This window comes from Poecile atricapillus, chromosome 2, assembly GCF_030490865.1.
Source record: "Poecile atricapillus isolate bPoeAtr1 chromosome 2, bPoeAtr1.hap1, whole genome shotgun sequence".
Classification (NCBI taxonomy): Eukaryota; Metazoa; Chordata; class Aves; order Passeriformes; family Paridae; genus Poecile; species Poecile atricapillus.
In genome coordinates this window covers 25,284,999-25,311,532 of record NC_081250.1, presented here as the reverse complement: position 1 = coordinate 25,311,532, position 26,534 = coordinate 25,284,999, and positions in this window count along the sequence as shown.

Below are 26,534 nucleotides of genomic sequence, written 5' to 3'. Positions count from 1 at the left end.
GGATTCTGATCAAGATTTTCCTCTTGCAATTTTTTTAAGTCAAGAGCAAAAATAAACCCTTATTTTCTCTTACAAGCAGGAGTAAGAGGACTCTTCATTTCAGTGATGCCATGGCAAACTATGAATTTAGGGCACCAGGCTTTAGAAGTGAAAGTCCAAAGGAAGCACAACTGGTCTTTTTTTCAGATTCAAAGAGATAAGACCTACTGCCATTGATTTTGAGCTACTTTTTGATATCCTTTCCTTGGTCTCTTCTTGGCCTCCTTCTTCCACAAGACATTTCCTTTCACTAGATGTACTTCACTAGAGATTGTGAAGCTTTCAGAATCCCTAAAATGTCAATGGATTGATTCTTCTCAGTCCTTGACAAGGAGGTTCAATCAAGCACTGGAACAGGTGTCTCAGGTTGTCTGTTCACTCTCCATCCCAAGAGAGGTTAAAAGTCTGGCTGGGTAAAGCTCTGAGGAATCTCATCTCATCTCAAGCTGACCCTGCTGTGAACTGGAGGCTGGACCAAGACCTGCTGAGGTCTCTCTCATCCTAAGTTATCCGGTGGTCTCATAGAGTGCATCAGGTCAGTGTAGTATGGTCTACTTAAAGTTGCAAGAAGGTAGAGGTGGTTCTTTACTACTTACAGAGTAGAAAAACAGAAAAAATCCATCCCTCTCCCTGTGGGAGATAAGTGATAAATGTGTAGACACAGAGTGTCTCCCTCTTCACCCTGGAATAGTAAACTAAGCCATGGTCTGGCTGTTTATGGTTTGAGCACACAGCACTGGCACAGAGTTTTGGAAGACTCTCCTCTGGCTGTAAGGGTTATCCCACCGAGTGACACTGCAGAAGAGACCCTTCTAGGGTTAACCATTGTGCTGAATATCTGCTGGCACCTTCGTTCTGGAACCTTGGCACAGCCACACTTCGGGGACCCCGCGTACCTCCAGCTGCAGGCTGGCAGCAAGGGATGAGAAACTCAGGTCTCTGCAGCAGGTGGGTCAGGATGAAACCCTGCAGGGTACAGGATACAGGATACAGGAGTGTTTGTATCCTGACGGAGGCTGGTGGGGCAAGGAAAGGGAGACCCAACTCTCAACATTGCCTGTGGGGCTGTTCAGAGTTTTCAGCAATTTCTCTGAGGATATGACCATGTCAGTAATTTGCCAACATCAAATAGCTACTCTGAGCAGCATGGGATAAGGATGACAGAGATCTGAACCCTGTGAAGCTTCAGATCTGAATATGGGACATGACACTGAAATTGGTGGTTTGTGTAACTTCTTTTGATTTTTTTTTGCTTCTATAATGCAACTACCACATAGCTGGCATGATTGCTAGCAGAAATAGCAATTTCTGGACTTGTGGAAACTCTGATACCAATAGAATGTTTTTCACTGTCTATCAGAAAGTGATCAGATATGTAACCAAATTCAGTGTTGCAAATTTTTATGTATTTGTGTTCTACAAAAAAAATGTGTTCTACTTACAGCTCCAAACTGCTCTTTCTGTTTCATAACTATAGCTTTTTGTTTGAATGAAGTGTATGTTTTAGTCCTGACAGCTGGAGACAAAAGCTTGAGACCCAATAACCTGTGCAAAGACACCAGCAAAGCAGATGTGTGATAATTATGCATTATATTCTTCTTGCTTCTATCTAATTGTATCCAAACTAACTCAGTACTGCCTAACCTATGTTATCACCTACAAGATTTCCTCCAGCTGTTGAACATGGCTGGTAAATCCATTTTTCTGTTGATGGTGCCCGTATCCCAAGAGTCTTTTGTTACCATAACACATTGCTGAACGTTATCCTACAGCTCTGCTGCCAAAGAAAGGGCTTGGGCACACCTGAAGTGTCTTTTTGGCAAAGCCAGCTAGCTTGGATAAAGGGTTGAGGAAGCTGATCTGCACTTACCCAGTCAGCTTTGCTGGCTGAAATCAGGGTAACTGCTTTCCACCCACACATAGCAGGATGGGCACAGTAAACTTGAAAAAGGACCTCAGTGTGTGGCCATTCACGCACCATTAGGGCTGAATGAAAGTTCTGGGCAAAGCTCTCCACATAGGCACAGCCTCATTCTTCCTTCACATCAGGGAGGTGATGTCTGTTTTTTCCCCTTTTGGATGCTGTAGCAACTTAGGCTGTAGAATTTCCTTTCTTGCACTCAGGAGACTTTTTTAATTCCCTAGCTTAGCACTCCATTATAATTTTGCTGTGGAAGGAGGTGGCAATTTTAATGTCAGGGCTGCTGGGCACAGAGCAGGATCTGGATGATAAGTACAGTAAAATGAAAGTGTCAGATAAACACCTTTGCAATGCCTTAAGAATTATCCGATATCCTCTTTCCACAAAAAGAGGGTTTTTCCTCAGTCCATACTTTTCAATCACTCATGGTCACTGACACCCTACTGGCCAGAGAACTGCCCAAGATATCCTGTAGGCACACGCTCACAGCAACAGCACTTAGTGTGTGTGCTGTGTGGGCAACTTAGGCATTAAATCATCCTGGTTATCATCCCTTTCACTCGCCCCCTGCCACGAAAAACCGCTGCAAAGGAGAGGTGGGAAGGGGGAAGGGGAGCTCTTGCAGGAGTTTTCACCTGGATACAGTTGCTATAGGAACCACTTACGGAGCATCTCGGTGCCTCTGCTATACATGAAAATTTGCTTGTCCTTAATAGTGGGAAAAATGATTTACCCATAGGTGTGGACACTTGGCCCCTGCTGACCCCCAGCAGGACAGGATCTCCTTGGCCAGGGCAACAGGGACCACCAGCATTTGCAGCAGGGGAAGGGGCTCCTTTGTTTGATGGAACAGGACATGGAAAGAGTGATTGCCCCTCTGCATCTGCAAATGGCAGTGGTGGTGCTCAGAATGCTACTGGGGTTAATGGACAGCAGTGGAGGGTCTACAGTGGACAGGGAAGATGAGAAGAAGCCAAGAGATAGGGACAGAAATCTGGATTTTTATTGCAAAGGGTTCAGGAATAGAAAAAGTATATGTAAGCTCTGGACAAAATTGAGTAGAGGAAAAGATGAGAAAAGAAATCAAAGCTGTAGGAGAGATGGGTGGCATTAAAGGTGTAAACCTCAGAGAGTGAAGCAGCATTAGTGGAAAGTGCCCAGTTTGGTATTTGTAATGTGCACTGGGATCCTAGGATGAAAGACTTAAGTAGAAAGAGCAATACTGTGTCTTTTAATATAATTTTGATAGCCTTTGCAGTAGCTATTAGTTTCAGTCCTTGAAACCTCATCTTGATGAAAACTGCAGTGGTGGCTCCGTGTCATTATCCCACTGCCGGGTGTACATTTGTACTTGATGGTGTGGTACAAGTGAGGAGATTGCAGCTGCTGGAGCAGGGGCTTATCAGCTCCATATTAGGGCAGCTCTTGACCCACGGTTTGTGGGGAACAGTTCATTGGCAGGCAGAAATAGACCGCAGACAACAAGTTAATGACCTTTTCCCACAAGTTCAACAGGAAATGTAACTGCAAATCTGACATTGCTGGCAGAGCCTATATCAGAGGAGAACAGCACTAATCACTGCAGAACAGTGAGGGGAGGCTGCGAGGCAGGGAAAAGATTAAACCAAATTACATCAAGGATGCCCAAGTTCAGCAAAGCACTTGAGTAGCTGCCTAATTTTAAACCATAACGAGCACAAAGTACGAGCCAATTTGAAGTGATCATAGAAGGAACAATCTAAGGATGGATCAACAGAGCAGTGTCACTTAGCAGGAGCTCAAATGAGCAGAAGAAAAGCAAAGGCAAACTTTAAAATGGCTTAGAGTAGGCAACAAGTAGGTGAGCAGAGGTCAGGTGAAGAAGTGCAACATGACAGAGGAGGAAAGTGGCAACAATAGCAGTGAATTATAAACTATTATGATAAATGACAAATGGATTATGGTAAATCTTCTTGATGGCCTATTTGTAGGCTGCAAATCAACAAGGGTTGGAAACTATTTACCATGAGATGCACTTTAACTTCACAAATTAATGATATAACCCTAAACAACTTCTGCTAAATGCACCACTTCACAAAATTACACAATTTAGGTAAGGAAACCTGAATTGCATATGTCAAGTAATATAAATAACAATATATATATAATTGTATTTTTTCAAATATATGAATTTAAAAGAAACAAAACCCACACACAAATTGAGCAAATGAAAAGTTTATAGACTTTATGCTATAAACATGTGCTGTTTATGCACTGCCAACAGGACCTGGATTGAAAGTGTTTTTCTTGTAGTCAGCTCTGCAAAAGTTTGTCACCATGAAGCTCCTGACCTCCAAAATTACATATACTCCTAGATAGGTCTTTATGCATACTTTCTTCCAAAAATATCCTGCCACTACTGCCCTTATTTTATACCTAATCTCACAAAGGGCACAGAGAAGGGCACTTGGTAAAAGCCAGGACACTCTCATACACCAGCAGTTGATGTGCACAGGGCTAGTTCAAGTGGTGATGTATTTGAAAAATACTGGCAGTGATGGTCTGATCCGAGCTGTCCTCTATAGAGGCTACAAGTTTTCATAAACTTTTGCTGTTGTGCTTAGTGGAATCTTTGGTTTGGGCTCAGAGCTCTTTCTAAACTGTGACAACCATTTCCCCTGTGGCCTGGATGGATGATAAACACACCCCACAATCAGGCCTCACAACTGATCTCCCAAATATCAAGGAGAGAGCAACAGATTTTAAACTGTAACTCTAAAGGGTAGGAGTCAATCAACAAAACACAATCACTTTATGGGCTTCTTCAGCAGGAATATGTGATAGAAGCTATGGAAGAGAAAAAGTGGAGAAAGGCATTTACATTGCCAATATTCAAATTAAGAAATAGGCTGAGCTCTGAGTAAGGATGACAAAGACCAGTTGAAAAGTTTTACTACTGTGTCTCAGGCCAAAGTATATGTTGCAAGGGGGAAAGGTTGTCATAGGAGACAGCACCAGCCAAAACATCAAACTTATTCTAAATCTCACCAATAGTGAAGGTGCTCTTTTCATTGGGACAGCAGAGATTGGAAGCAGGAAGAGATGTTGGAAACATCACAAGTATTTCAGTGTAGAAATGCTCCTGACAGCCAGTAGGAAGATGGTGGCATTCAGGAACTGGAGGAGAGGCTAGTGGCAAGAGGGATGCTGCTGTTGTCCCTGTACATGGTCCCTGAGCATCCTCCAGCCTGAGCAGACTGGCAGCTCTTCCCAGGCAGGAGAGCTGCTCCTCTGCCAGGCAGGGATTGCCTTCCACAGGCTTCTGGGAAGAGCTCCATTGCATTAAGGCTCCTCCTCTGCTCTGCTAATTAACTGTTGACCTGATTTCTTCTCCAAGAGATCTGTTTTTCCTTTATTTTTATCATCCTCCCTTCTGGTTATTCTGGATATGTTTTATACCCATACAAATTCGGGTATCATAACATCCCAGGGACCTGGTGATGGCAGGGAGCTCTGCAGGCTGGCTGCACACTGTGTAGAACAAACATTTTCTGTTTTCTAGTTCAGTAGTCCTCCTTATTTAAAAATGTAAACTTTTCTTTCTCTGGCTTATTATCAGAAAGAAGAGACTTTCCCTCTATAATTTCTCTTATACATACATTCTCCTCTTACTGAAAACTGACCCCATTTTTCCATTCTCTCTTCAGAGGAGAGTTTTGACAGCCTGGCTCCTCCGCTGTCCCTTGGCTGGCAGGTTCCCCTTTCTCTTCAGAGTTGGAAGGCAGAAGAGCTCTGCCCAGCTTTGCAGATGGGGCTCCTCTACTGCTTTTAACAGAGGCTCCGTATGACTGAGTGTGCTGTTCCCTGCACAGCAAAGCACTTGTTTGCTTTTGGGCTCTTGGCTGCATGTTAGGCTGGAGTCTTCCCCATGCTGACAGTGATGGTGTCCATCTCCGTCTCTCCAGCTGCTAGATTTGGTGCAAACACTACAGGATCCAAGAATCACTGTGTCTCTGCCTTCCTCCCACCCCAGTGCATGACATTTTGCCTCTCTGTTGTAAAACAATATTTTTTATTACTAGCACTGCAGTCTCACTGGTTTCCCCCTGAATAAAAGATTATTATTATTGCCAGGGTTGAGAGACATCGTAATATCCAACACATTGCCCCACAGGATTTTTATCCTCATATGTGAATTCTCAGCTCCACTGAAGTCCTAATAGATTTCAACGTATTTTCAGCATTTTGTTCCTTGTTATATTTATGACATCACTTCAAAACTCACAGCAGCCCAAAGAAATAGGTTTAATGAAATTCCAGTCATTCAAATGAACTAAGATTGGCATGAAATCAGTGCTAAATAGTAAGAGACCATGTCAGAAATATTCAGCATTTCTAGGTTACCTTGCACTAGATTCCATCACATCTTGAACATTTTGATGTTTTGCAGTGTTAACGGCCTGGGCCACAACTTTGATTGGTTCTGTTTTTCTTTTTTCTCTGGGAATAAAGCCACATAAATAACAATAGATCCAAGCCACTTATTCCTGTAAAATAAAAATGAAGCTGAAACCCTTTTTTCCCATGAAATCTAGCAGAGAAAAATTACTGTGATTGGCAAAAGATTTTGCAGTCCTTTCATCAAGTGAAACCTATCTCTTGAGGTTAAGATTTGAGATACTGGCTCTTTTTTTTTTTTTTTTTTTTTGAAGAGCCTGTCCAGCTAGAGATCTTTGACAGGCTTGAAACACTGCAGCAACCTTTAATTTAGAGAAATTATTTCCAGTAGGGAAAGTGGCTGGTCATGTGCAGGACTCAAATTAGGACCAACAACAACAACACCCCCCACCCCCAGGAATCAGAATGCATAACACCATCCAGGCTTGCTTAGCTCTGAGGCTGATTTGTGTTTCAGCAGCAGCTGTTCAAATAAGGAGCTGCCCTGAGGAAAGATCTGTACAAATGACGGGGCAGGTTTTGGGTTTGGGATTTGTTTTCTCCTTTTCTATTTTTTTCATTTTTTTCTTTTTTTTTGTTTGTTTTTCAGTTCTTTTCAGCCTCTCACCTAAAACCCTGAAACAAGTAGTTGCCCTTGTGATGGATGATTATAATAATTATTGGAAAACAACTGAAGTGTGATCAGGCAGGGAGGGTGGTAATTGAGATATTGACAGGTGGTTGCTTTGTGCCAAACAGGAGTTTTTAGGATCAGGCACACTTTGAAGGACTCCCAGCTATGATGTTCATGATAAAATCTTTAATTAACTGTGTTATAGATTTTACTACAGAATCTACAGAAAGACCACAGCAAGAGCCACTAGAAGAAGCCCTGAACCTCATACAAATAATCTTTTGTTAAGGAATGATTTAGTACACATTTTTATATCAGTTTTTTGTGATTATTCCACCTTTTAATTGACATGGATGATGTGTATAAAAGCAAAAAGCTTGTCTATCTTCTCTGAAAATCAAATATCATTGACACATGATATTATCCCAAAACATCATTTACACATGATACGATCATAATTGGGTGATACTAAGGAAATCACATCATGGAGCCACAAGTAGGAAGGGCAAAATTTATTCCCAGGCAACTATGCCAATGCTAAGGGGATGACAGATTTGTAAGGATTCTGTAGGCTTATTTGGGACTCAGAGAGCAGATGTTGTGAATTATTGAGAAACTAACAATATTAAGAAGTGTATTTTTTTTTTGAAGTATTGCTCCTAATAGAATAAAGAGGAGTGTTGCCAAGACAGTAATCTTCAAAACCTCCTGGTAGGAAAAGTACTTCCTGAAAGGATAGCCTGAAAGGACACTAAATTTGAACTTCCCCCTGAAGCATTCCCTCTTTATTAAAAGTCGTTTAGTCAATTATTGTCCAAGAGCTGTACAGAAGATTTAAACACCCAGTCTTGCAAAAGTTTCCACAAATGTAAGTTTTCCTGAAGCATGAGATCTGAGACAGACACTGTCCATGATTTTGGGCCTTATAAATGATGTATGCAGTTTCCCATCACCTGGTGAAATGGGATCAATTCCTCTGCCAGCAGTGAACACATCCCCCAAAAAGAGCAATGATCAGGTGTCATAACTGAGTAAAGCATGAACAACAGGGCAGGGAACTGCAGTTTGATTTGCATAGGTAAGTGGCTTACAAATACACACTGGATGAGCCTCCTACATCAGCTAAAACACCTTTGCTGTTGCAATTGATATTTCTGAGTGAGCTGATTATTTGTAATTTAAGGCTAGTGATCTTCAGTAAACATTGCAAGTAATTGAATGCTCTCTTTAACCATCAGCATAACTTCTACCATCTCCACAATTAAGCAGGCTATTTAGAAGCATCTCTGGGGTAGAATTTGTTGGTTATTTTCTAACATTTTCATATTAACTGTTAACAAATTGCAGTATCCTTGCTAAAACCTTTGGAACAGCCAGAAAAGCTGTTTTCTGCTGCAGTTTCCCTGGCTGGTTTCCCTGAAAGTCTGTGGCATACCAAAGGGGCACAGATAATGGCTCTTACTAGCTCCTCTCCCATTTTTGCTTTGTTTGTGCCTGAGGTTGCTCTCTTCCTACATCCATCAAGAACCAAGTTTACCAAGGCACGTTCTCTGCTGCTGCAACTTGGTACCTTATGGTATGTTTTGAGGAAGGCACACCAGCTGTGGGCCTGAGCAATGAATGCAATTTAAATGTACCCTGTAACTCCTCTGTAGATGGCTTGTGCACTGCCCAGGTCCATGGTAAATGGATGGGAGAGAAAAGTCATCCCCGTGATTTCTCTGCCCCTGCTTCTCATGGATTATCTTGCAAAGGCAGGGCCTGAGTGAAGGTCACCCCTGGGGGGGTCACAAGAACTTTGGCTGAGGGACAAAATAGGAAAAAAGGGACTTGTATTCCCAAATCAGCTTCCCATAGCCCCTTTTGCAGAGGTAACTAATGAGATTTTTTTAAAATATTCCCTGATGAACATAGTGTTAGGCAAAGAAAAGTCTGTAAATTTCAAATAAATTCAAGGGAAAATTTCAGCACCCCCCATGGCCATAATATTGGGAGGGAAAAATTCAGGAAAGCCAAACATGATAGGACTTTCCCCTTTATAAAATCCTTTGTCTTTCTGAAATAAAATGTAACTTTGAATGTTTAATTAATGCCACTCACTATTTTTTTCATATGGTTAAAAATACGTGCCCATGGCTTCAGAAACACCTTGCTTTGAGTGGATTGAAACTCTCTGGGTCTCAGTTACATTTTCATTACATCATTACAAGGTGACTTTTAAAAAAAAAAAAGGAATTAAAAATATTCTGCAAATCCTGTTTGTAGCTGGCAGAGCAGGTTGCTTGTGCATTCTGTTGTGTGGGTGACTGGACAAGCATGTTTTGTACCACATCACATGGAGTGCATGTTGTGGGACCTGATATGGGAGATGCTGCACCAGCCCACAGCCCTGTCCTCCTCACAACAGGATCAGCTGCATGGCCAGACCTCTTCATGAGCCTCTTCCTGTGCCTGGCAAGCTGGAGCAGGTTTGCCTTGTCAGTACCTAAGTCCTTCTCCTGTACATAAATATAATCCTGTCATCCAATGCCTTGTTTCCTCATCCTTCCTCTGATCCTTCTCACAAGTACTTGACTGGACATGGGAAAACAGACCAGGTCAGTTCATTCAGTCACTTCCCTTCAATTTGCTCTTCTTATCTGTTTTGCTTGCCAGTCTCTATAAAGTACATCCTCAGGAAAATCAGTAATGCAAAGCAGCAAGACCAATGTTTCAAAGCTGGGCAGTGTCTTGAGTGGGGCTTTTGGTTACATTTATTCCAGCTCATGGCTAATTTTTAGAGGGTCTGCAACTTAGATTTTGAGTTACAGAAGCACGTAATTGCTCAAGGACAGGCTGGATAAGGCTTTGAGAAACCTGATCTAGTGGGTGGCATCCCTGCCTATGGTGCTAGATGATCTGCAAAGTCTCTTCCAAACCAAATTTTTCTATGCTTCTGTGAAGCATAGGATATTTATTTAGGTTGCAGACTTCAGCCAACACACAGCCGAAGACATTGGCCTCTGTGCTTAGATGACACTTTTTCAGTGTAGAGAAGTCTTTATGCTCCAAGGTAAAAGCTCTGTTTCTCCTGCAGACAGCTCATAGACCTCAGCTGCTGTTTGAGTGCACTTGGTGCTTCATACCACTGCAGTGCCTTTCTCTGAAGTGTAGCATGCAAAAAAGACCAAACAAGACAAAGGTTGTGCTGAAAATTAATTTTTAACATGGAATAAATAATATCACTATGTAACTGGATTATAAGACATAAAACTGCATAAGCTGTACCTATCAAGATGTGGTGAGCTATAGCTTCCCATTTAAAATGCATAGGACAGAATCCAGAATTAAGTAAAGGATTGAAAGGTTTCCAAATAATATACAGTGGAGAAGACAAGAAACATATTTTCACTGATTAGATTTTCTGAATGAAGTTGAATGTGTTCAGAAAATGAATACAATAGATATGCAGAAACAAAAAACCCCAATACTGTGTTCACTTTGGAGGGAGTTCCATCAAGCTGTAGTTTGATAATTTACAGCTGAGTCCAGCTTGAAGACTGGAAATCTGGATATAGAAGGTAGTCTTTTTTTGCACAGGTCAAAGAGTAGGAAACTCATAACCACTTTGTAAATGTTGTCTTTTAATGAACATGTGGATTCTTCTTTTTTATCTACTTACCTACCTACCTACCGGACTACCTACGTACCTACCTACCTAATAAACAAGTCTGTACTTAATAAAAAGATGGGATGTTGATTGAAATAATTTCAATTATTTGAACAGCACTAACAATGATTTTTTTTTTATTTTTTTTTTGACAAGCAGCTCACTGCCTGACAGTAGATACAGAAAGCCCTGATCTAAACAGGGATAAGAAGGACAAATACTCCAGTTTATAGCATGTCACCTGGGATGCACCATGCCAGCCTTGATGGAGGGAGAAGGATACAGGGGGATGAGGACAGGGGAAGACAAGCCTCTCTTTCCACAGTCCTCCTGCCCTTGAATTCAGTAAAGTAGTATCTGACTGGTTTGTTCTTAATTTTCTCCATTCTTAAAAATTAGGCTAAATCCCATTGCCAGGTGCCATCTAACAGGGTTTTCTTTGGCAGATTTTTAATATAGCAGGGATCAGAGCATCACGGTGAGTACTTTTAAAAACTACCACAGAAAATGACTAATGGTCTTGCCAGATTTTGATTCTGTTGGCCCAGACTCTTGGCCAGTAGCCCACGGGCTTTGTTTCTCAATTTTTAGAATAGCCTTTCTGGTCTTTGTGTAACTGCCTGATTCACTGGTGTCGCAGGAGCTGCTGAAAAATGTATTCTCTGTACCTAGAAAGAACCTGTATAAATATTCTCAATAAATAAATAACAGTTGTCATTTTCAAAATATGACAATCTCCAGTTGCCTGTGCTTAAATTGAATGACATGTCATTTATCCTAATAGATGTGAATACATGTATAGTACATATGAGTGAGTCACCTAATTCTTATTCACCTCAGCCTTGGTCTCAGTTGGGGGCAAGTGCCTCTAACAGGGTTTGGATGGATCAAATCACAAGCAGAAAAATCTTGGTCAATTATAGATGCCTAAGACTAAAAGGGCTAAAAGGTCTTTTCCTCTTCTTCGTTTTTTTTCTCCCCTAATCTCACCAAGTGCAGGATGCCCCTCCTATCCACAGGTTTACTAAAGGAGCAAGTCAATCTCTGATCTGTGGAACTTCTGGGAATATCTCTTCTCCCTGTAATTTAACGTGACTCAATTCTCCATCCTGATAATACAAGCGGTGAGAAAAGCTTCTAATCCTATTGGCATACTCTCTTGTCAGCACCTCTTTATTTCACTGCTTTAAAGGCTCAACATGTTTTCATTTACAATAAGCACTAAGATAACTGCAGGTGCCCTCTCTAAAAGCAAGGTTAACTCACCTGAGATGAATTCTTTTATTAGAAACAAAAGCAACGCATGAGCAGGAAATACAATTAATACAGGTGCTTCCCTGAAACTTAGCAAATGCCATTTGTCTTGAAATGACATAAATCCCCATTATATAAACAGGCCCCAGAGGCTTGATTTGTATTATTTCTGGAGAGGAAGGATTTAAGCAAAAGATAAATGAAGCGGTGATGGTGGGGAGAAAGAAATCCTTATACTTAAAAGGTATTTATTTGACAGTAAAACTGCTAGTCTGCTATTTTGTGATTGTATTTAAAAATACGCAAATGCCTGAACAGAGACAAAAAATCCCAGTCTAGATGGGATTTGAAAGTTAACTGATTTTTGCTGATGATGTGTAATATCCTGTGTACTTGCAATACAGCATTGGAGCGTTTAGTCTGACACACAAATCTCCTAATTATTTGCTGCTTGGTGATAATGTCAGATCCTGCTGGACATTGCCGGATGCTGAGTACCTTGGGTCTCCACAGCAGTAGAAGGATGTTCCTTCCCAGCTCTCTCAAGGGGGATCTTGCAGGGTGCAGCCTGAGCTCTTGCTCCTGCTCCCTTTGCACCATCAGAAGTATGGCTCCAGACCTTCTGGAGGCAGAGATCAGGGACAGCTCCATGACACCTCCAAGTCTACTGCTGTCCCCAGGGATTCTGGAGATCAGGATGTCTGGTGAGTGCATGCTGATGCCATAGAGCTGGACATTAGGTTATCCCCTGGGTACCCCAGATGTTTACTTTGCTTGACACTGGGGCACCATGTTCTAAAACAAAGCAGAAATATGCTAACAAGGAAGTAGACAGGAGATTCTGCTGCTGAAATATTCTGTTCCCTTTCCTTCTCTGCTTCTGACTTATACTGAGCAACCTTAGTCAATATAAAACAACCTTATCTTCCCAAGACTCTTCATGCCCCTTTCCTCTGCTGATTTTGTCTAGCTAGTCTTTCACTCCAGGTAGACCACAGGGCCAGGTTTTTAGATTGAACAGATATTGTGGTCTGGACAACAATCTGCATTACATAATTTTCTGAGAAATGTGTGTTGCTTTCCTGAGACTGTGTACCTATCTTCTTTGCAATTACCAGTATGAACTCTCGGCGCTTATAAACAGGTAGGAAGAAGGTATAACACTGTCATCATAGCTGTTTACAGTCTAAAAGGCCACTTCAAAATAGAATTTATTACCCATTTCCTTTATAATTCACACATAACTACCTAAAAAACAGACTCCAAAATTACCTAAAACAAATAAAAAACCAAAAACTGGAAGAAAGAAATTGTAATACTTAATAGGATCATCAGACAAACAATTGCAATTATGTTGACAAGTATAATACAGTGGTTTAGATATTTGGCTGTATCATCACCAAATCCAGTACGCCCTTTTTCTTCCCCCAAATGCTGTGCTTTTTCTAATGAGTGCTCCTGATCTTCAGTTTCTAACATCTGAGGTTGATTTTTGCAACACTGCTTGGTTGGATTTCTGCAGCCCTGTGGAAGCCATTGCCCCCAGGTTAACTATGACCCCAGAAGGTGTCAACCTGCAGAAAGCAAATTGCATCATCTGGACCAAAGGTGAGACACCAAGTTGGACTGATGTCTTTCCTCTGACTGTATTCTTATAAACCAATAACTTCCAGTATCAAGACATCAAAGGACTAAAAGTTTATTATTTCCCCCACACCTCTCCAGTCTTGAACCCATTGCACATCCAAAATGTCCTCAATTGTCCATTGGACCTTTAGGTGTCAGAGAAATATTGAATCAGTCCCTTTTCCCAGAAAATTCAGGGTTTATTCAGACAGCTACAGCAACATTTAGCAACCCCAGTCTGCAGACACTACCTTCATCAGGAATGACAAGTTGACATGGTTGTATGCTCAATTAAACCTTCTCTTCCTTTTTAAACAAATGCATTAGGCTTCTAAATTTTATACAAGTTTTCTTGTACACTTTGACTACATTAAACTTCAGATACCATACTTCAGTTGCAAACCTTAACTTGGTTATTTGGAGACTTAACACAGTTTTTTTGTTTGTTTGTTTGTTTTTTTTTTTGACAGATATTTAAGTAAAATTAAAATTGCTTTAGAGGTTTTTCAATTTTCTAGAAAATATGCGGCTTCCCCAGAAAACAGTCTTTAAATGTGTGAGGTATAAAACAAACTGTGAAAGCCCTACTTTCCAGAAGTCCAAGAACAAGCAATTTCAGCTGACAATGGAGATGGATAACCGTTACATGAAAATCTAGCCGTAATGTTCCAAAAAACCTGCTTTGAAAACTTTATCAAGTACTCAACTCTATACTTGGATGGCATGTGTGGAATTTTCACTTAATTTCTCCTTTCTTACAATGGGTCTCCCATGAACAAGCCCTTTCCTTCATGTAAAACTCCACTAGGGTAGCAAAGAATTTGCATCTAAAAATAGGTCTAATATTTTGCAAAATTTATATTCTGAACTGGCTGACTGGCTGTGAATGTAAATATCCTTTTGGGAAAATCAAACACTTTTATAAGAAAAGCTATTTCTACTTAAAGTCTTTAGGATTTTTGTTGCCTGGTAAGTGAAAGAAAGCTTAACCCAGCAGAAGTAGCAAGCTTCTCCTGGATCTATTCTCCTCATCTAGGGTATTGATAACTGTTTCTTTAACAGAAAGAAGAGTCGAGCAAGCATCTCTCTCTCACAAAATAATTTCTAATTTTCTCTTAAATGGGTGGGTGGAGCACTTTTTTCCCAAGTAGAAGTGATAGACAGCCTACCTGTGTGAGTAGCTGCAGAGGAACACATCATGTCCATTGCCTCCGCCATGGGTTGGTGCTTTCACCTTGCCACAGTTCAGCCTCTGAAGTTGGAGATTCCAAACTCTTCTGCTTCAGGAAGCTGTTTTACTTTCTAAAGGCAGCAGTTTGCTGTAATTCAGGAGGTCACTGAGAGGCATTTGTGTCTGAGATACCAAATACTGAAAGAAAAGGCTGATGTAAGAATAGCACAGAGCTGAAATGCTTTAGGTGCATTGGCCTTCTCTGTAGGAATCAGTCCCATTCCTTGTCTTCCCATCCCACCTGAGAAGACAAACACTTCTATCACAGGCATTACATGGGTCTAAGAAGGAAGGTACACTTTTCCATAATGGCTTGACATATCCACCACTTTGAAGATTCAAAAAATCCTCCAGAGGGAACAATAAGGACTCATCCCAGCCTGTCCCAATCATTCTTCAGCAGCTGTTAATATGATTTGCAGCCATTGGCTTTAAATGATGTACAGAGAATCAGACATGAAGATTTGCCTATTACATTTAATTTTCAGTTTTCTCCTCCTATGAAATATCCTACAAGCTTTGGGTTCACAAGAGATTGCAGTAAAAGAAAGTTTCCCTCCAGATAGCATAAGGAACGGAGATTGCAAGGCCATGATTTTCATTGTGGCCAAAGGGCAAGACCTTCAAGCCCATGCAGCAGAAACACAAACCTTTCACTAACCTTACAAAGATCTGTGGTGAGCCAAAAGCAGAGCAATGGTGTTCTCCTGCCATAAGGGAGAGAAAAGGCTCTGTCCCATAAATGGAAGAGCAGAGGATTGCTCAGGGTTGGGTCCAGAGGAACCTCTTGACCCAAAGGGTGATACCAGACAAGACTGTGGGATGCACCACATCCACACAGAATGTGTGCAGCTAAAAGTTTAAGTAGTAAAAAGATAAATATAATCTTGCACACACACACTCACCGACTTCAAAAGTCCATGACAAAAACAAAAAGAAACTTCTGTCAAAATGTTCTTATAATAGACCTGGGAATGTATTTTATTTCCTGCAATCTCTAAAAGATTCACAGAGATCTAGACAAGGAATGTAAAGGACATATGTCTCTGAGACTCCCAGACTTCCAGGAAGATTTAGGTGCCTTTGAATGTAATGTGACCAAAATGATGATCATATTTTGTATATCAATGTTTTGATTTGAAGTGTTTGCTTCAAAGTGCTTTTGATTTGAAGTGTTTGCTTTAACTGAAATAAGCAATGCAATTTGTACCCTTATTCCAAAAATTTGTGTGGGATTTAGATAATTTAAAGTTGGAAGACTTACATTCTAGAAACACAAGCATTTAACAATGATGTGTTTAGGGAGCACTGCATTAATTAGAATGGATCTGGAGGATAGGAACAGTATTTCAGTTTGAGTACTGAAAGAGGACTACAAATCCTGATGGGGTGCAGAAAAGGGGAAACTGCACTGTCTGAATGAAACCATGAAAGACCAAGAGTGACTGAAAAGAAGAAGAACCAGAGGAAAACAGGGCTGTGGACAAGACTTCCAATAGATGGGTCTGGTGATATCAAGACAAGTTAAATTATTGCTAAGGAGATAGTGGAAGTAGCAGATACTTGAAGCAGTACAGGTCATTTGCCATAAGATTGGACCTGACTGAATAAAGGCAAAGAAAAACAAGGTGTTAGAGTAGTAAAAAACCATATGGTTTTCTCTGGATTACCATTCTGCAGCTTGAATATGATAAATATGTATGTCTTAGGCATGATATGAAACTTATCTACCGACTGTTTGTGAAGAAATTAGACTGAGGCACTATTATGTCAATAAAAAAATACACTTTGCATCTTCAAAAATGTTTTGTTATTTCTGGATATGATTTTCTGATGTGCCTGATCCCTAGTTAGTATTGCTCTCAGTCAAGTGAACTTCACTGTAAAAGTTTGATGTTTTTTTGCAAATCACACCTAATAACCTCTCAGAAGTTGCGAGTGAAGTTACTTTAAATCTAGGGAAATGCAATATGTGCAATACAAATTGTCAAGATTAGACATAAATGCTGTACATGCAGATAGAGAGACACAAATGCTCATTTGCAAACAGACAGAGCCGCACCCAGGCGCTGGTGCTATTGAGCTGCTGTGGTAGATTTGGCATTCTTATCACATTCCTGCTTCAAAGTCCAATTGTCCTCACAATTGTTGTTCTGATTATTTACCAGAACACAAAAGTAATATTGTTCTCCATGTTGCTGTACTAAGAGATGTTTTTCTCGCAGGAGAAAAACACATTTCCTTTCTTTTAAACTCTGTCTTCTCCCCCTCATTTTGTCTAGAAGCCAAAATGTATATTAAAAACGTGTCTGTCCCTCTATTATTCTAGTTTAAAAATCATGGGTTGTGGCAGACCCTCTGCCCTGATTTGACTCCTGTGCCAACATCACTTCATACGCTGCACAAACAGAAAATACATGGCAGTCTCCTGCTGGGGATTTTTCCAGCATGGCAGATTTTCTGGGTGTGCAGAAGGAACCTGACCAGTGCCCACTGCACTGGCCCAGCATGGGATCAGGATGTGACAGAGGGGCCAGCATGTCCCAGCCACAACTCAGGTCAGCTGCAGCATGCTGGAGCTGTGGGGAAGCAGCTCCAGCTGAAGGTTTCTTCCCAGACCTTCTGGTTTCAACAGGCCTTTCAAACAAAGCCTTCTGCCTGCCCTTAAGTGTGTTGAGAATTCTGAAGCTGAATGTCATCCCTGTAAACTCCATTTTACATGGAGGATGCAAACAGGTCAGAGCCACTGCCAAATTACCAGTGACTTCTGTGAATGACACTGAAGTGATAGATATCACATGAAAGAAAAGATAGCTAGAATGTGCCCTGAATTCAGAGCATGCAGAAAAAATGTGAAGAGAGGTATTAGCTAGCTGGCACTATTTTCATAATTATAAGTAAATAGGCTTTTAGCATCAGCAAAGCCCCCATAATCTAATACTAGTAATCTAATTAAAGACCTAGTGAGAAACAGATTCTATATCTATATGATGATGTGATGACCTATAAAATGATGATAGATGTTCCTAGCTGACATTGGTAACTAGGAGAGAAAACCAGGTTTATTGCTTGCATTATGTGAAAATGTAAATTCTTTAATTATACACTGATCTGTCCATGGAACCCTGGAGTTCCAGTTGTTAAGTCTGCAGATTGGTTGGATGGAGATATTTAAAACAGGAAATAAAAAGGCATTATAGTACAGAATATAGAATAGAATACGACTATTTCAGTAGAAAGGGTTCTATGATGATCATCTGTTTCAGCTACCTGACCCCTTCAGGCTTGATCAAACCTTAAAACATATTATTAAAGTCATTATCCAAATGCCTCTTTAGCACTAACAGGCTTGAGGCATCGATCACTTTTCTGGAAAGCCTTTTCCAGCATTTGACTGCCTTTTTTCCAAAGCCTTCATCATTGTGGAAAGCCTGTGCCAACAAAAACAACCCATCTCCCATCAATTTTCTCAGTAACAGACAGTATCAGCAAAAAATTTTGTACCATAGCCAGCAGAAATCAATCCTGCCTAGCACATGAGAAGCAAGCTAAGGCTGTCAGAATAAGGGACCAGCATCTCAAATGTTGTCATAATCTTTCATTCAAAGGACAGAATACCTTTTGACAAAGTATTCCGCAGAATAAATATGTTTTAAATCTTAAAGATTTAAAGACAAGATACACTTTGTTTACCCTTCTCTTTCATACATCAAGTGGGTTTTGTACTGCTTCATGCATTGTTTGAAGATGCAAGACACTACAGTGATATGTAACTGGGAAGCTATTAACAAATTGCCTCCATAGAGATTCCAAAAAATGCAGTAACATATTGAAACAAAAAAAGAAAAATAAATTATGGGACTAACAGACTGTATTGGGTTTGTATGGCAAGGTTTTGGTAGCAGGGGGTCATATGGGTGGCTTCTGTGAAAAGCTGCCAGAAGCTTCCCCTCTGTCTGATGGAATCAAAGCCAGCCAGCTCCAAGACAGACTCACCACAGTGGTGATGCCTCAGAGGTAACATATTTTAAAAGGGAGGAAACAGCTGGACAACAGCAGACAAAGAGAGGAATAATAATATGTTAGAGGAACATCCCTGCAGACATCCAAGTCAGTGCAGGAGATGCAGGAGCTCCTCCAGGAACTGAAGCTCAGATTCCCCTGCAGCCCATGGTGCAGCCCATGGTGAGGCAGCTGTGCCCCTGCAGCCCATGGAGATCCACAGTGGAGCAGAGATTCACCTGCACACTGTGGAGGGCCCCATGCCAGAGCAGGTGGATGGCCAAAGGAGGCTGTGACCTTGCGGGAAGCCCATGCTGGTGCGGGCTCCCGTCAGGACCAGTGGCCCCAAGGAGACAGAAGTCCATGCTGAAGCAGGTGTGCTGGCAGGAGCTGTGATCCTGCAGGAACCCACCTGTCTGCTCCTGATGGACTGCACCCAGTGGGAGGGACCCCACGCTGGAGCAGTTCATGAAGAACTAAAATGAATGAGAAGGAATCATGTTGAAAGAGGTCATGGAGGACTGTCTCTCATGGGAGGGCTCCCATGTTGGAGCAAGGGAGAAGGGTGAGGAGAAGGGTATGGTAGATACAGTGTGTGATGAACTGACCTCAACCCCCATTCTTCATCTCCCCTGTGCCAATGGGGAGGAAAAGATAAAGAATTCAGAAGTGAAGACTGGGAAGAAAGGGCAGGTAGACAAGGTGTGTTAAGATTTGATTTTATTTCTCATTATCCTACTCTGATTAGATTGGTAATAAATTAAACTTATTTCCCCAAATCAAGCCTGTTTTTCCCATGACTGTAGCTGCTGAGTGATTTCTCCCTGCCCTTATTTCAACCCACCAGCCTTTAGTTATTTTTTCTCTCCTCCAGATAGAGTGGGTTTGGTGGGAAGTGGGTCTCCAGGCAGGGTCAACCTACCACATGACTTACCTCAAAGTCAGCTGGGGTTCAGATTAAGGAAGGATGGATTTAATCTATGGGAAGTATATATGAAAGAACTTTAGGTCTTGCTTCCTTTAAATACTGAGTTCATATTTAAAAGTACTGAATATTTCAGTGTTTGTGTTAAATCCTCTTCACTTCTTTATTTCATAGCCACAGTCTTTCTATTTTCCATTTGCTAAAAAAAAAAAAGAAACTTTGCATTTAGGAAGAAATCCCTGCTATCCGGCACCATGCAATTAGCATATATGAATAGAAAATGAGTTCCCGCTGCTCTGGACCATTGTTAATCCATATTGATGGGCTAGAAAACATGACATCAACTGTAAAAATCCAAGAACATTCCTTAAAATATTCAAATACTGTACCTGGTCCTGTATTCACTCTGCATCTCAAATTCTCACTGACTTTGTGGGTGCCTGGAATGCAGGAGGAATGCAGGATGAGGTACACAGGCTACATGTGGTATGCCTACCTTGACAGTGAAAACAGTTTTATAATCTGTCTGAAATTCTCTGAGACATATATTCAGGTCAAAGCAACTGGACAAAAAATACACACAAATTTTGCACAGCTGCTATTTGTTCGGGGCCAGATGCCACCCTGAGCTCATTGGAGCTGTGTTTAACTGCTGCTGAAGTGGTGTATGCACACTGCTCTGTGCAGTGCTAGAGAACGTGGAGCTAAACACCTTTTGAAGTCCCTTATTAGACCCACACCAGCTTGTTCATTAGTCCCTCTTATTTTTTACAACTTTTATGCAAACTGGTAGCACGTAAAATTTGTCTTTAATGATGGGAGAAAAATATCATCATAGTGATTGTTGAGACACTGAGTAATTTTGTATTTTCAGTTCGCAATAATTAGTGCTGTGGAAGTGCCCTGAGAATTGCTGAGTAAAAAAGACTTAGGAGTCATCTCAAGTGGCGCATATTAAAGCAACGCTAAGGTTGATCTTAAATGCAGACAACTCAAAATTAGCCCCAGAATGGCACTAGAGATAAAAGATATAACAGTCACATTCACTTTCACCATTCTTCGTCTTTTTTCATCCTCTCTGTGCAGAGAGAAGTGTCCCCTTTCAAGCCAACAAATTGTATCTGTATATCTCTGCCTCCATTAAAAAATGCACATAGCAATATCCTAATCCATAAAGAGACGCACCTCTCTGAGTTCAGATCTGTCTGGAAGAGAATAACTGAGTATTCCTGGAGTCTCCAAAGAAAACTATCTACCTACCTAATGTCAGCCCACCCATCGTGTGGGCTGGCTCAAAGGCTTTCTCTCCAAGCCCATTTACTTAAATCGTTGTTCATAAATTGTTGGCCTTATCGAATTTAATGACATTTTCTGAACCATCATTATGGAGAAGCAAAGTGTGTGAGTCATTTCTCTCCCAACAAATAAAGGTTCAAAAGTTTCAAGCAGCAGCTAGACCTTTACTTTTCAGACAAATCTTTCTACCCCCAAAAGTCAAAGCCATTAGCCCATTTTAGAATTTGCAGGCTGTGAAATGTCATAAAAAGAACAACCTTTTTGAGATATTGGAGTACAAAAGGTGCCTTATAAAGGTATCACAGTACCATTGATAATAGCTTTGGCAAAGACCTTTCAGGTCACTTAGTCCAAACCCCAGCAAGGAACAGTTATGCTAACCTTTTGTACAAGCCTTGTTTTGAACACCTCAAAACCAATGCTACTCCAGGACTGAAGGCTTGGTTCCAGCACCAATTCCCTTCTCCTGCTATCCCCTAAAACTCACACTTTCTTTCTTTGGAGTTAGGCCTCCTGTCTCTCTCTCTCTCTTTTTTTTTTTTTTGGTTTTTTTGTTTTTGTTTTAAACTTCAGCAGCACAAAATGTTTCTTTTCAGAATGCTTGTCCATTTTTACTATAGATGAGTAGGTTTAGTTTGGTATCAGTGAATCAGTGGGTTCCTCAATTTTTATGGGGCTATTTTCACTCTCTTACCATTCTACTGGGCTTAAATTTTTTAAGCTGACACTTTCCAGCATCTAAGTGATTTCTTTGATGGCACAGAACTTAAGCTGAAGGATCCAACATTTTCCAAAATCAACAATAGGGAGAACATGATGTTAAGATAACTGGGTGGTGTTTTTTGGCAGAGGAATCTTAAAATACAGGAGAAATAGCTTTCTGTGGAAAATTATGCTTTTTATAAGAAACTTGTTCATAATAGTATTGTTTTCTGTAAAAGCTGGAAAGAAAAGGTTGGGACAGGCAAATCAACATGGACCATCTAACTATCTGTCAGCCTTTGGGCAGTATGTCCTAACTGGGAAATACTGCAGAAGAAATGCTGGCTCTGGAAAAAAACTAAGCTCGGTAGTTCTCACTTTCTTGGGATACCAAACTAAGTCTCAAATAACTCTGCTGCAGAAAGGTGAAAAGAAAATATCAAATCATTTCAAGGAGAACAAGAAAATCTTTAACTGGGAATCTTCATTTTTAATGGACTTTTCTTGTGTAGTCTGGTGAATAAAACATAGAGACTCCAAATAGTCACTGGATTATACTTTTAGAACAATTATTCAGTTTGCTGCAATCACTACATTGCCAATCAACTAATTAATACTGAATTTCTTCTGAAAGTTCAGAAGAATCAATTTTGTCATGATATTTTGTCGCCCTGAAAACTCAGCTTCTGAGCTTGCTAACATGGTTTTCTAAAGACTTTCCCAGGACAGTAGCTGTAAACATAGATATGTGTACATTCTTTCTGTTACACGTCTTGTGATGGGCATCTCTCATGGCCAGTGCAGTGAGAAAGTGTTATCCTGACCATCCAATCCCCGGCTGTGGTCAGGAGCCTATAAATCCTGGGGGAAAAATAAACTTTCTCTTCTCTTCACCACACCTCAACCTGTGTCCGTGTGATCTATTCATCTTCAGCAGCAACAATATTTCATTGTTTCTTCTCATGCATCAGCCATTAAGTGGAGAAGCATCAAGTTTAATCCTACCTGAAGGATGGGACAGAGAGTTCAGCAGGTCAGTGAGCAGCAAGATTCAGAGCCCCTCATGCAGAGGATGCCATGCCCCTAGAGGTAGGGTCACCTCCCAGTCCTCGTCTGCCAGACCCTGTGCCCTGCTTCCCCCCATCCCTCCAGGCAGGTGGGCAGGCAGAGGCAGGCTGGTGCTGTTGGTTTTCATCTGCCTATTTCCTCGTTGCTATGACAACCCACCAGAAAGTACATCAAGAGCTACATCATCAAATATTACAGGGCCAGTGACAGGAGGTGTGTGCCCCACGAGCTTTTGGCCGGGACTGTGTGTGCTGGCAATGGTGTCCTGCTCCCGTGGCCATGGGGCAATAACAAACACCACCCTGCTCAGAGCCAGCCTGGTAGCCCCTGATGGATGCAGTAGCTGGCTCCTTGTGCTCCTAACTGTGGACAATAAAATGTCTTCATGAGGCTATGTTTTCTATGGGATGAAGCCTATGTAAAATGAGTATTTCCTTTTGTTCCTTGCTCCTTCCCTGGGCTAGAATATTCTCTCTCCCTCAGTGTTACCACTGCTGTCTTTCCTGCTTTCAAAACACAACTTAAATGGAATTATTTTTTAAAAATCTCACCAACTTTCTGTCTAAATGAGGTGTCTTTATTAGATATTGTATTCCCTGCTTTGTGTACTTGCCTGTGCTTTGGAAGTGAAAGCACAGCCTACCTCTGTTTCTCAGTACTGTAAAAGATCAAAGCATTACAGAAGCTGTGTCACATAGTGTATTTTCTTGCAGTATATCTTATTAATTTTGTTTTTGTTAGCAAAGCTGTGTCATTTCAACTCAGGAAAGGAATGGATAGCTTCTCCCTCCATGTGAGTAGGTGGCAAGGCTACCATTGGTATATTAGACAATGGGGGAGTTTATCCCTCCCAGCCTTTGGGAAAATCTGGGGAAATGAAAGCCTCTGTAGTCATTGCCAGATATCAGCTCCTAATTTTAGCCACTCAGCAATGTTTCTGAAGGTAGATGATTGCTTTGAAAGGCCATTGTGATGTTTCCTCAGCCTTTCAAAAGCAATGTATTATTTTTAACTTGGGGCATTTTACCATCTTCTCGAATACCAACCTGCCTGGATTTCTCCCTTATTATGACTCCTACACTGGAAACATTTTCTTCTCTCATTATTTGAAAAGCAGAAGTTTCCAAAGCTATATAAATAATTCATGAGAAAGCATGCCTGCCATGTGTGGGAATAAATTGTATGTGAGAGGAAGAGTTCAGGAAGTACAAAAATTGGAACAAACAAGTGCAGAAGATGCTAAAACTAGGCTGGATTAGTGGCTAATCTCTACCAGGCCAATAAAATGCAACAGAGAAAAAACCAGAGAAACTGGTCTTGAAGTGATGACCTAACCTGGAAGCAATCTGGGGCCAGGACAGCATGTTACATGTGTGTACAACATCTGAGTACACGCTCTGTGTAGAGGAGGAGTGTAAACTGTTGTCTATATATGAACCATAATATGGCTAACCACACTCATTCACTACTAATGAAAACCAGCAAATTGTACCTTTTACCTCCCTCACAGTAAAAGGGATCATGCAAGAGGGTGGTGAGAGATGTTCTCATTTCAAAAATGAAAAATAAAACAAATCTTAAAAAAAAAAAAAGCTACTTCTAAAAAAAAAAAATTTAAAAAAGAAGCTACCTTGATTTGGGTGCATTTTAACTCAGGATATGGGAAGCTTTACAGAGATGTTAGCCTTTGGAATAATCATTTTCTCTTTTTTCATCCATCAATGCCACTAGAAGAAAAACAGTTGAGATATGGAAATCCATCCATTTCTAAAGCTGAGAAGAGGTCTCAGTGTTTTGTTTTGAGATCAGACTGAAGTGTGGGTGATGCAGTTCTTTCCTGACTAATTTCCTAACACATTCACTTCAAGAAAAAATGTCAAAAGCCATAATTTACAAAGCATGTGTTGGATGCTGGGATTGTTGGCTCCCTTTTGCCTTTGCCATGAGCATTTTTGGCACAAGAACAGTGGAATATCCCCGTGCAGTGATGGGCACACCCAGCCCAATGAGTTGAGAGCTGCACTTGGTAGGTAAGTGACCGCTTGAGAGAAAGCTGTGTGTGACACTCCAGTCCCTCCCTAGGAAAAACTGCGTGACTCAGGACAGTGAAAAACTCTGCAGAGTCCTTGGGCAGCAGAGGGTCCCATCTGAGTTTCTTGACCTGGTAAGGTGAGGTAGGTTTTAGGTCCTACAGTTAGTGATTAGGAATCTGCAGAATGGATTATGCATATTTCCCAGGGACATTTTAATGTGAAGTACTGAAACAAGGTTGAGAGCTGCCAGGCACTGACAGACTATCAACAGGACAGCCTCAAAAGGAGGCTCAAGGTGTGTCTGGGAGAGGCACAGGTACTCCTGCCTTCCTTTCCTATAACTACCAGCTTCACCCTGTGTTGAGGACATACTTCTTGAGTCCTTCAGATAGACTAGGCCCCAGTGGAACTCCCTCACTTGATGAAGGAGCCCTTGACACCTCTGAAGGGATGGAGAGCCAGCTCCAACTCTTCAGGACAGCCCTTGGTATGGGGATTGTCCCACAAGTTTGCTGTGGCCAGTCACTGACAGCATCAGCTGAATTAGGTCCTCACAGGACCTGGGTGAAGAGAAAAATGAATTTTGTCTGGAGCAGCAGTGGAGCGCCAAGGGGTGCAAGCTGAGAAGGAAACCTGAGGTTCATGGGTTAACTTCAGCCTGCCAGAGAGAAGTGTTTTGGTTAATATCTGCCTGGGCTCCCACTATAGCCAGTGGAGATAACTGGGATAAAGCATGCCAGACAGACACCTGTTTTCCTTCCACTGACTATTGCCATTGCTTAGACAGCTTTCTTCAATGATATGTGACTTCTGGTTACTTCTAGATAGCTGAAATTAAAGCAACTGTATCCTCTTCCAGAAATCTGGTCGCAAAAGTAGAGAAGGGAGGTACTGAGGCATTTATCACCTATTCTAGGAATTATGTGGCCACCAGAAATAGGCTTTTTTGACTCCCAGCATTTGCTTTAAGCAAATAAGCCTATCCTGGCTAACTCTTGTTTCAAGCAAGGAATTGCTGTATTCACCTCCTGATGCCAGGCCAAAATACGTGAGGCAATGTAAACACTGAAAATTTGGCCCACTGAGTTTTAAAAGAACTAGAGGTCTTGAAGAGCTAGTGGACTCAAGTGCAGAGGCATGTGGAATGTATTGCTAAAATGAGCTTAGCATATTCTTGTTATCAGTATGTAAATCACCTTAGACATTGCTTGACAAAAACATGTCTTCTAAAACAAGCACGTTCCTTCTGCAGAGCTCATAGAGATACAGAAACTGAAATTGTATTTTATGAATGGAAAATTAAATTAGCCAGAAATTACAGTGATAAATGTAGCTTTAGAAAATCTTAATTCACTTCAGTCAAGTGATTAACTTCTGCCATTCCACAGTGTTCAGTTATTGCAAAGTCATTTGGTGACATTAAACAATTAAACTTTAGACCTGGGAATAATTTTGCAAATCTTTATAGAACCATAAAGTTCATTATTGTTTTACATGCTTGCAATGAAATACAGTGCACAACTCCAGCTGTTTGCTCTAGCATAAAGCCAGCCTCTGGATAGAAAATGATAAGCTCTGGGCAAACTACCAACTCTCCATCAGTCCAGCTCTCCCAAATGGTTATTCTCTGCAGGGCAGAGACTTTATTTGTTTCTTGTAGTGAAAAGTTCCTGCAAAATACTTTCTGCTGTAATAGTCTGACCAGAATGATAACTGTGGGCAACAGTGGTCAGAAACA